Source organism: Zonotrichia leucophrys, chromosome 2 (genome assembly GCF_028769735.1).
Source record: "Zonotrichia leucophrys gambelii isolate GWCS_2022_RI chromosome 2, RI_Zleu_2.0, whole genome shotgun sequence".
Taxonomy (NCBI): Eukaryota; Metazoa; Chordata; class Aves; order Passeriformes; family Passerellidae; genus Zonotrichia; species Zonotrichia leucophrys.
The window spans coordinates 86,843,577-86,854,823 of record NC_088171.1 but is presented as its reverse complement, the minus strand read 5'-3'; the positions used below and the strand labels follow the sequence as shown (position 1 = coordinate 86,854,823).

The window sequence follows — 11,247 nt, the reverse complement described above, 5'->3', positions numbered from 1 at the left end:
GCAAATGTGTTTATTTGCTTTTTCACTCTCTTTTTTTTCCCCTGCCAGTTCTACTAAATGACCTTGGGATTTGCTAGGCAGTTTCCAAACAATTTTGATCAAATGAAAGTGCCTTCAAATGCCACAAATACAACAATGAATTAAATATGTCTGGAGTTATTTCACTGGCACAGAACAGTTCTTTCTTGCCTACATGATTCAACAGCTTTTTCCCAACACTGTGTATTTGGAATGATCCTGAGCTTGACTCTTCTATCATGTCCAGGAATTGCTGGATGAGTGCTGGTCAGCACAGGCCAAAAGGGGCCACCACAATCTTGTGCTTGTGTATACATGACAGTGTGTCCGTAGCCACATCTTGTTTTCTCAGATGGATGTATCCAATGGGTATGCCTGAAAATCAAACAGAGATGAAATCCAGACAGCAGAGAGCCAGAAATCTACACCAAGCAATCTCCTGACATTGGAGAGCCTGAACACAGGAGACCGCCTCAAAACAAACTTGATTTCATCAGCTCAGGAATGAGTTGGTGGTGATTGTGAATGGGGATGCTCCAGGTCTGTGTGGCTGGCCTGACCCAGGGCCATTTGCTTCCACAGCCCTGCTCATGACTGCTTCAGGAAATGTGTGAGAATGTGCTGCTCCCAGGCCCTCACATCAGAATTTCAAGGTCACTGGTTGTGTCCTTGGCAAAGGAGCCACATCACCATCCTCTCTGTCACACGGTCTGGGACCCAGCCCTAGATGCTGTCACAGAGGTCACAGAATGTGCTGTTCAATAGCAATGATGCAGCTGGTCCTGATTTAAATGGAAAGAGTCTAATGGGCTGCTACCCCACCACCACCCAGAGTGGAAGTGCCTGTGGTCCCCAAAAAGTGCAGCCCAAAGGAACTGCACAAAGCTGGCAGAGGAATCCAGTTTTGAAGTGTGTGAACTATAGAGGACATCCCACATGCAAACCTGGTGACCGCAGCAAGTCACCAAGTACAGGGCAGGAAGACACAAGTACTTCTGTCTTTAATTCTTAGGATTCATGTCTGGCTCTACAATCAGATTTTCAAAGTCCACATGAGCAATTTCAGGTTTTGAGAAGTTGCTTCTGCAGGGTTTCAGAAAACCACCCCTCCCTCCCCCTGCCCCCCCTCCCCTTTTGCATAGGTCTATGATACACAGCAACATCTCTAAATTTAATGTCACAAGTGAAGTCCAGTGAAGGGAAGACCCATACTATGGCTCTGAAGCAGCTATTGAGTGTGACTATTGCCTAGTTTTATGGCAAACAAGTCCATTAGCATTTAAATTGATTCTTAAATATTTTCATAGAAATTCACAGCAATATAAGCCTTAAATCCAGGACTGGTAATATTGTGATTTTTATGTCTAATTTCAGATTTCGTTTTCAGTACGATAGATTGTAATTATAAAGACATGAAATTTCAGAGAGCTGCTTAAAAATGCACAGATTTGTGTTTCACCTTTAATGAGTAAAAGAAAAAAAGGAAAAAAGGAAGTAAGCATTATCCCACATCCCTGTGCAAAACTGTTGCCTAATCCTGATATTCTTGGACATAACTCATACAAGTCTTGTTACAGGGGTTACAAATTAAACACTTAGACTAAAGATGTCTTTTAATTTTGTAAAGGATACAAAATATAAATCTCTAGCACTTGGACAATCCTGTAAACTGAATGACACAGATGTCTGTCAGTGGATACCTATATTCATAGAATCATTAGGGTTGGAAATGACCTCCAAGATCATCGAGTCCAAGATTTGGCTGAAAACCAGCATATCGATTAAACCACATTGTTCCAAACTTGGTGTAAAATACAGGTGAATAAGCTCCATCCAGCCTCTGGACACTTTCAACAGGGCTCAGCCATCATGATGCTCTCCATTTGACAGCACCTGCTCCACCAGTGCCTCTGGGGGAAGATTGCAGGAGGTAAGTCACACTGAAAATATGCTGATATTGATGCTGTGTGGACATAAGCACAGTCTTTCCCTGCTTCAGCAGTGTACTTCAGGCCATTAGTTGCTTTGACGAATTTATCCTCTGGAAAGCATTAAAAAATGTTTCGTATGGGTACAAAAAGGCAGAACTCAGCATAAGCCAAACCTGAGTGGCTTTTCAGTGACCTTTGTGATTGGGAGTATGTTTTCAGTACATTTATTTGACCCTAGTAGTTAATGTCATCCCATGTAAATCCTTAAGAGCTCTGTGATTTTGAGAGGTGGGATTTCTCCAGATGTGGTTTCCATGGCTGAGAACTCTGCTGCCACTTAGGTTGAAATGTGAGAATCTTCAGAGACCAGCAAGTTAACAAAAGGACACTTAGCAATATTGCTCCTCTGCTTGAATCTGAATTTAATTAGCTTGAGGAAGATATAAAGGCTGCTTTTTCAGGTGTGAGCTGCTACAAGACCTGGGGGAAGAGAAAGAAACTATTTAAGGGAAGGAAGTGCTTGTGCTATTGCAGCCACAGCAGGCTGAGTTCACTCAGTCCTGCACTGTTGACAAGTGCTGATAATGTCATATATCAAACACCCCTTCTCAGGCTTCTTTGGGAGCTCTAATGTGGAAACAATTTTAGGTGATGAAGTACCACAACACTGACAATCCCACATCTTCAGTATTGCATTAAAAATAGAAATAATTAAAATAAAAATTTTAAAAAGTTGAAAAATATCCTGGTTGAGTATTACTGAAGACATCTGGTTTGGGTGTAAAAAAGGTTAAGTCAAGCTCTACATGTTTCTTATCCATGTAACAAACATTGCTGCAGGGAGTGTAAGGGTGGAGAGAAATTTCTGTCACCAGATTTTATTTTACTGAGCTAAATCTTCAATACAAAGGGTGTGTTTCTCTTCACCAATAAAAGTTTGACTGTGAACTGAATGTCAACAGTTCAGCAGAGTGCATTTCACTAAGTGCTAAAATCACTTCTTTGCCAAGGGCATGTATCTGTTGATTAAAACATCAGGCTACTTGCACTGTGTTTGATACTGTACCACAGGGGACACCACACATTTCCCCTCCCACAATTCTACAAAACACACTGAACTTGTAAAAATCACATTTTAACACCTCACAAAGTTATGTGAAGAAACAAGTATAAATCAAGAACTTACAATCAAATCATCTTGATGTGATTTAAACTCAAGGTTACACCCAGGTGTTCCAGGCCATTCGATGCAATCAATGACTCTGAACCTTTGGAAAGGAGCTGATCCAAATGGGCCTATGAACCTTGCATCTTTGACTATCTATCTTGTTTATGATAAAATAGAATTCATTTATTTCCATGAACCTAATCCAAACTTCAGTATAGCCAACAGAAACCTCTCCACTGACTCCAAAACCAAAACCTATCACATTACATCCCTCCCGCCCCAAAAAAAAAAATCCAAACAAAACAAATCAAACGCATGATGGATTGTTCTGTCTCCACAAAGTACAAAGTGGCTTCACTTTTAATGCTCACACTTCAGCTCTAACTCCCAAAGCTGTCTGTTTTGTGCTTGTTGTGGAATGTCATATTTATTAAATCATTTTTCATAGGTGTGCCAGGGCAACAATGTAAAAAAACCACCAAGTTTAAGTTTATGAAAAACTGACACCACAGTTCTGGTTCTATGCTCAGGGCTTCATACAGACTGGTGCAGGGACCAAGAGATTCCACATTCCTTCCATGATTTTAACCAGGGTCAGATTAGGTCTTTCACTTTGAGAAGTCCTTTGTCAAAGAGTTCCTAAAATCAGACAGCTGAGGTCTTTCAGCACTAACTTTTTCCTCATCCAGAGATGTCTGACACTGGTTGGAGAACACTTCCTTCTCTCGCAGCCCATGAGAGGGCTGGGAAACAATTAAATGCGTCAGAAGGAAAACTTATGGAGGTGCTTGTGCACCCCAAACTAAGATGAAGTGGTCCCCTTCCTAAACATAGCCAGAATGATTTGACCATAAAAGAGCTGCTACTATCTACCTAAATGATCTTGCAAATATCTCTCTCTTTCAGTGACTACATCCTTTTATATCTTATATAGCTGGTGAACCAAACACATAAACCTTTTCTCCTGATAGCCCATTAGGTATGCTTTTGAGGTACAACCTCAGTAATTACTTCCTTCCAATGTAATTGTATTTTAATTACACATTTAAGGCCAAATTCTTTCTTCATCTATCCCAACTAAAACTCTCTGAAACCTTATTAATTTTAATTAAGTTGGAGTTGATGCAAAATTTCTAAGTGCTCAATTTTGCATTAAAAGTTTCAAATTCATTTAAACATGGATTTAATTTCCACAAGCATTTCAATTGGAAATGTGCTCCTGCATTTAGTCTTTCAGAGCAATAACATGAAATATATGAAACATAAAGTCCTTTCCAACAGATGATATTAGGACATAGCTCACCTTTAAATATTTCCTCATTTGCTGCAGCTACCTGAGGGATGTTTGCTACAGACTCAAACAGGATTTCTCTCTTATTAACATCAGTATCAGTGCTGTTCCAAAGGGATGAGCTGCAGCTGGAGATAAACTGTCCCTTTCTGAGAGGTGGGACAGAGTTTATGTCATCAGCCAGTGCAGTAAACACAAAAAGACACTCTGGGAATGGAGCAGATGAACTGCCAGAAGGGACTTGAGCCACTGAGAGCTCAAAAAGCCAGTTTGAAGTGTTTACATGAGCAGGGAATTGATACGTGTAGTTGGCCATGAAAGAGTGAGAAAACATGGAAGTAAAACTTTTCACTGTCTCACTGCACTAAAAGGACAAGAAGTGGCTTGAGAGAGTCACTTATTATTTTCAAAATAATACATGGAGCAATTGAACCATCAAGAAAGTTATTTGAAGACCTGACCTGGACACAATAAGACTGTAGAGGGACTCAGTAATTGTGCTCAAAACCAAAAATAAAAATATGAGGCAATTGAGCCTTATGTTTCAGATGTAAGATCTCTGACACTACACATATCTTTGGAGACATTATGGAGCCCCTGATTAAAAACAAGAGCTGCTTGTGGGATTCCAGAGTGCAAGCGAAATTATTGAGAGAAACAGATCCAGCCCTGGAGAGATCAGCCAGCATCACAAAGAGGTCACTGCTGAGCTCTCAGACAAGTGTAACACATGTCACTGGGCCTCCAAAGCTCTCAGGTGAGGCGAGGGTTGTGCCCAGCAATGTCTCTGGAATACAGCAAGCCAGATGTGCTGCACAGAGAACCACACAGAAGGGCTGTTTGCAAAACCTTTACAGCCCAGAAGGGAGGCTCTGGCATCACTACAGCCCACAGTGGGCACTGCAGGGTGTGCCTGTGCTGACTCCCAGCATCTCTCTCAGGGAGCCACCCAGTAGCTCCAGCAGAGGTCTGATATTCTTCACACAACATACCCCAAACATGTGGGAGACAGGCTTGCCTGAGCAGAGCCATGGAGCATATCCTCTGGCCAAGCATGACTGCCCACAGCAAACACTGTCAGACAGGGAAAACAGTGAACTGGCAGGGAGATAGCCCAGCCAAATCCCTGGGGGGAGGGAATGAAAAGCGCGGACAGGTCTGTTTGCTTTCAATAACAGGAACGTGTTCAGCCACCCCAGCTCATTGCCCCAGCTCCACAGAGACCAGCTTCCTCAGAAGCTTTCCAGGCTTTTGGGAGGCCTAAGTGCAAAGGGGGTGAGGCTACAGGCTTTGATGTGGAAAAAACAGTGGTGAAAAGTGATTTGAGTCTGAATAATGGAAGAAAAGACTGCCTAAGAGAAATTCCTGGGAGAGAAGTTAAAAAAAGCAGGAGACAGAGCTGGATGTGAGTAAGACAGAAGACATTACAGTCATGTTGGATATGACATACTGCATAAAATAGTGTGTGACAACAGGTCAGAAGCTTGGTGTGAGTCTCAGGGCTACATCTGTAATTGCCAATTGTGTACAAAAGTCCCATGACACAGAGGAAAGCAGGGTTGTATGGATGTCTGTCTGACCCTTCTGTACCCTCTCCACTTTCAGTTCATACACAGAGAGAATGTGACACTCCCAGGCCCAGAGGGTCAGGGCAGCCTCTTACCAGCCTCAGCACCAGCTTCACATGAATCCTTCATGTCAAAATCACTAGGATTGTCATTTTGAAAGCATTATAGACAGATACGGGGCACAGGAAGCCTGAGAGATTAGAGACTGAAGTTGGAGAAAGCCCTGGAGATGTTTGTTGTGTGTGGTGTCATTTATTGCTATAACCCATGGCATCAGCCAGATGTTACAAGCTCTGCAGTGTGAAAGAGCCCCAGCACCTGATGCCACCCCCAAGCCCAGGAGGAGGTTACAAAGGCATTCAGCTTGCGAGCTCTTGAGCAGACAGGAAGCTCTGCTAGTCAAGACCTCCTATCTGAGACTGTACAGCACCTGCCATACCAGATCACCACAGCCTCAAAAAATCATCTCTTTTCCTCAGAAAAGGGCAGCCAGGAGCAGTCACACTAGGAGAGAACAGCACCAGATGCTACAGGCAGGGCAAAGCCAGAACTGAAAGATCTCCCACCATGAAACAGCAGAGCTGCAGATGAGTCAGGAAAGAACTGGAGGTCAAAACAGTGCAGGGTGGGGCTCTCTTGATTTAGTGGACTGTGAACAATTAAATAGGTATATTTCATCACTGCTTGTTTCATGCAAATGTTTGCTGTTAGTGTGTGTTGTTTGTGCAATGGAGAAAGGTAGGATGCGCTGGCACAGGACAGCTGGACCTATCCTTGTTATACAGCTTACCTACTGACACTGCTGAAAGCTGGTCCCTGGTAGGCACTGCCTGATGGCTGAGAAGAGTGGCTACAGCATCATCCACAGCTGCAATGCCTCTGAAAAGAGCTGTTTTCCAACAAGGTGTTTGTTTCATTTTTACAAGCAAGAAAGGCTTTTTGGCTCTTGCTCAGCGTGTGTTACCTGACATGCCAGGCATTCCCAGAAGCCATGAGGAGAGTCAGGCAGTGAGGAACTGCTCTGTGTACTGAGCTGAACTTGCTTGCTCGTTTTTCCAAGTCTTGGCAGACAGGTAAATTTTTTAAAGGTACTTGTTTCTAAATACAACGTGTAACTCGTTTTGCTGCAGTCTATCCATCTAGTGTTCTGTGCTTGTGGGTACAAAGTCACCAGTACCAGTTAACATGATTGAGAATTAAAAAGGAAATACGTGTTTTTCTATCAGAGACAGAATGTTTGAAGTTAAAAGATTTCAAGGTATCCTGCAGTTTTGAAGCTCACTGTTCCTTGCCTGCTGAAATAAAACAAAGTGGAGCTAAATGATACATAATTGAAAATGCACAAACACAGAGAGAGAGACAAAAAGAGAGAAAACTAACTGGAAGCAATCTCCCAAACAAGTTACTTGATCTTGGCCAACAGAACCTGCAGTTTCAAGCCATTTAGGCACTCAGGAAAATTTGCTCTGGATATGAAACACATTTACTCAGCACCCATCAATTCTGTGCTGCAGCCAGCCCTGGGGAAAGAGAGGTCTCTCGGCGGCTGCAGCCAGCACTCTGGGCAGCTTCCAGCCCTCCTCTCCAGCCAACAGTAAATAAAAGCATAATGAAATAAGAACAGCTAATGCTAAAGCCCTAGAGCTGATGCTGGAACGAGGAGCGTGAGACCGGAGAATTGCAAGCAGACTCTCCTCACTACTGCAAAGCACTTGCAGCCCAGACACACCCCAAGCCAGGCTGATTTTCTGTGTGTTCAGTAGCTTTGAGAGGGTCCTCTCCTCCATTAATTCATTCAGCCTTCTCTCAGACTGTCCTACCGATTGGTGTTTTCTACACAGGCAGCCACACCAAGGAAAAAGAGAATCAATACTCACTTTGGTCACGGCCTCTCCAGTCCTCAGCCATTCCCACATGCGTCCTTGTGTTAACAACCACATGTAAGGGATAGGAATGAGATCAGCAGCTGCCAGCACGGCCCTGTGCCACAGAAATTTCCAAATAATGTTCTTTCTCTGTCTCTTAGAAGCACATAAAGCAGCTGATACTTCTGCCCTTTTGTTACACCTTTTTCTGTGCATGCAATTCATCTGGCAAATGTATATCGAAGTAAATGTAAGAAAACAAAATAAAATTAAAACCTTACAAATGAGCTCAAAAAACCAAATCAGTGTGAAAACTGGTTTCCTGAAATTTTGTTCCATGCACATAGTATGTGTTAGTATTTAGTAACATGCAGAAATTAGATGTGTGATTTAAGCCTTCTAAGTCTTTATGTTAGCTTTTCCCTCGGCAAAATTAAAGTCTCTGTGGAAGAAGCATGGCATGAAAGAACTAAGAATTGTGATGACAAGATGGTCAGGATCATTGACATTTTCCTTCCATATTTTAATTGATAGAATTAGGTAAACACCTTTCCTAAAAGAATGAACCCAAATTGAATTCAGTTGAGTTACTGAGCGAAAGAATGAATTATTTTCTTAATTTCCCTTAGGAAAGAAAAGTCTCTGCATTACTCGTACATGCCATCAAATTAAAATGGTGTGAAGGAGTACAAGTTACTCAGAAATGAAATGTTGTGGAGTAAATGAAAGGCAAATGTTAAAAATCCTCCTCTGAGCAGCCAAGAAGAAAATTCCTTCATGATACATGTAGGTGACATAATCTTGGGACAGCCTTTCCGTAGGTGTGGGCCTTCTTTGCATGTTCCCCAGGAGAAATCTGCACATCATTTGTCAAAATGGCTGTAGATTTATGTCTTTGTTTTCTTAGAAATATGAATCTTTGTATATTCATTGATTTTCAGTCTAGAATTAAACTTTACAATTGTGTTGTACATCAGTCCTTATAGGCTTGCCACAGACTTTCAAGCTCTTTCCTAAGTTCCTGTTTTCTAGCTGAATTGAAGCATGTCTTCTGCAATTAAAAAAAAAAAAGGGCAAAAATCAAGCATTGATTAAAACACACCAGGTGTTAGAAAACTGTCAGACAGAATCTGATTCCTGGTCTAAGTTGTCTCATGGTTTTGCTCGTGTGGTTCATTGGTCCCTGGGCATCTGTGTACTCCTTCTAATGCAATTATGAAATGTGATTGAGGAAATGAAGTTCTTCGTCTCTACATAGCAATTGACCAAGTGTAAAATATTCTTGAAACTTACATTTCCATTGAAAGAAGTTGGAGAATCTATACATTTTAAAAATTACTTACCTAGTATCTAAAAGTGCCCAGACTAGACCCTTCAGAGAAAGATGCAAGCAGTTTCACATTGCATAGTTATAAAGTAAGGTGTCAGAAAGGGATATTGTTCCTATCCCAACCTCTCATGTAGTTTGTTTATGACTTGAAATACAAGTTTATTTCACTTACTTTTGGAGACAACTTTTATTCCAGGCTGTAAATCAGGGTGGCTTATTGGAAAACACTAGATTAGCCATCAGTTTTTTAAACTCCAGCACTGACAGTATCTGACATCACTTTCTTCAGAATTATCCTTCAAAAAACTATTCATTCCAGCCCATAGTCATGTGTAAGCTGGAAACATTACATAAATATATTGCTTCATAGGTACAAGAAAGTTTCTGTGTGTAAAAAGAAGTCAATATTTGCCCAGTTTTCATACTGATATCCCAGCCTTACCTGATGAGTCAAAGATAGGATGTGTCATGCTGGAAGCTGCCTCCACAGGCACTGGGGAGAAGAGGCTGAGCTGTGACACAGTTTCAAATGCACTTTGGTGGGCTTTTAATCAGACATCTGTGTGGGGACCTCAACAACTTCCCTTCTCCTCCTTTGTCTGAGGTCCAGTCACTTTTGGTTTTTATCTTTGTACTGGCATGTTTCACTTCTGGGTATGAGACAACTCATTCTCCTCATGTCCTTACTCCTGGTGACATTATTAGGCATGCTGGTGAGGCCCAGGCCCAGCCTTTGGGAGGGAAACAAAAATTAAAGGTAAAATAGATTTTTAAGTAGGAAGCACTTTTCCCATGTTGAAGAGCCACAACAGTTCCAAAATGAGAAGGCATATTTTTAGTGATTAGCTGCAGTTAATCCTAAGAATGCTTTAGGCTTTGTAATAAGTCAAACACAATATCCTCTCCTCCATGGAGAAGTGAGTCGTGGGGTTTCAGAGTGGGAGAACAAAAGGATTACAAATGAGGTATTTGCAATAATTCCTCCACAGCGGCTATACACGCTACATAATATTTCCCCCTAAACCAGAAATCTGCCTTGAATAAAAGGAAGAAAATGACATTAGGAGAAAGAAGTCATATCTACAAACTGCATGTAAATCAGAAGTTCATTAGGGGAGTATGCAGAGAAGCTTTTGGAATGTAATTTTGCTACCAACTAGTTTTCACAAGAGTGAAGTAAGGCTTTCAAAAGCATCATTGCCCTAAGTAATTCAAATTACCTGCCCTACCTGATACTATCTCTTCCCACAGAGATTACAAAGCACTTAAATTTTTACCCACTTTGTTACAGAAATCCCCATGGAAGATTTCAATCCATTTGCAAGCACTGCTGTGAGAAGAAAAGAAAAGATATCAGAAGTTTTCAAAATGACCGCCAGCACACCTAGAGTTAAAAGCTTCTTACAAGCATTGTCTCTGTATTATGAAGTTCTTTGTTCAGAAATTTACCACTGTGTCACACAAAACCACCCCACTCAGGACCAAAACTCAGTCTACAAGAGTTCAGCTAAGAAACAATAATTCCTGGTGCTTTGTCCCCTTCTTTTTTCTAACACTGAAATAGAAAAGATCCTACGTGTTCTACTCTTTCCAAGAATGAGTGTACTCCTATTATTCAGAATATTACTTTAAAACATAAAGGCGTGGGCTTATAGATGAGATTGCTGACGATGTTTGATGCGTCAGGTGATCTCTGCAGCGCGGGTGGCCATAGATAGCTCATCCCTCATTCAGAGGCATGCACCCTCTTCTAGGACATCTCCTGGTTTTTAGCCGTCCAAAGCCTTGCTTTTATTTAGGCTGACCTCCCTCTGGCACCCACAGGGGTGTGTTATAGCAGGGGTCATTAGGGAAGGTATTGCTCGGTTTCTGTCCCTCCCCATGGCAAGCAAGATCCACACTTTGCAGTGTGCAAATGTACTCTGTACAGACACAAAACTGCTGGGACATCTTATCCCTCTCACAGCCCAGAGGGGAATTGAGGAGTGTGGCTGTGCTTTATTCTGGCTTGCCACGGAGCTGTGCCAGACTCAGGGGCTTGCAGAGTTTTCCAGCAAGGTCGCCCCTCAGGGGTGC

The 11,247-nt window shown here is 42.0% G+C and overlaps 1 long non-coding RNA gene across 2 annotated transcripts in view; it reads right to left on the bottom strand.

Moving 5' to 3' along the window:
* Positions 1–1,193: 1,193 nt before the first annotated feature.
* The window catches only part of LOC135444238 (uncharacterized), a 79,083-nt gene continuing 69,029 nt past the window's right edge, over positions 1,194–11,247 (bottom strand). Inside the window, exons 4-6 of one of the 2 annotated variants that reach the window (XR_010439185.1) lie at positions 9,614–9,902; positions 7,854–8,892; positions 1,194–7,268 (exon numbers count right to left, since the gene is read on the bottom strand). This is a non-coding gene — a long non-coding RNA (uncharacterized LOC135444238). Of the gene's footprint in view, positions 8,893–9,613; positions 9,903–11,247 lie in introns of both variants that reach the window. The other variant, XR_010439184.1, reaches the window with a different exon arrangement.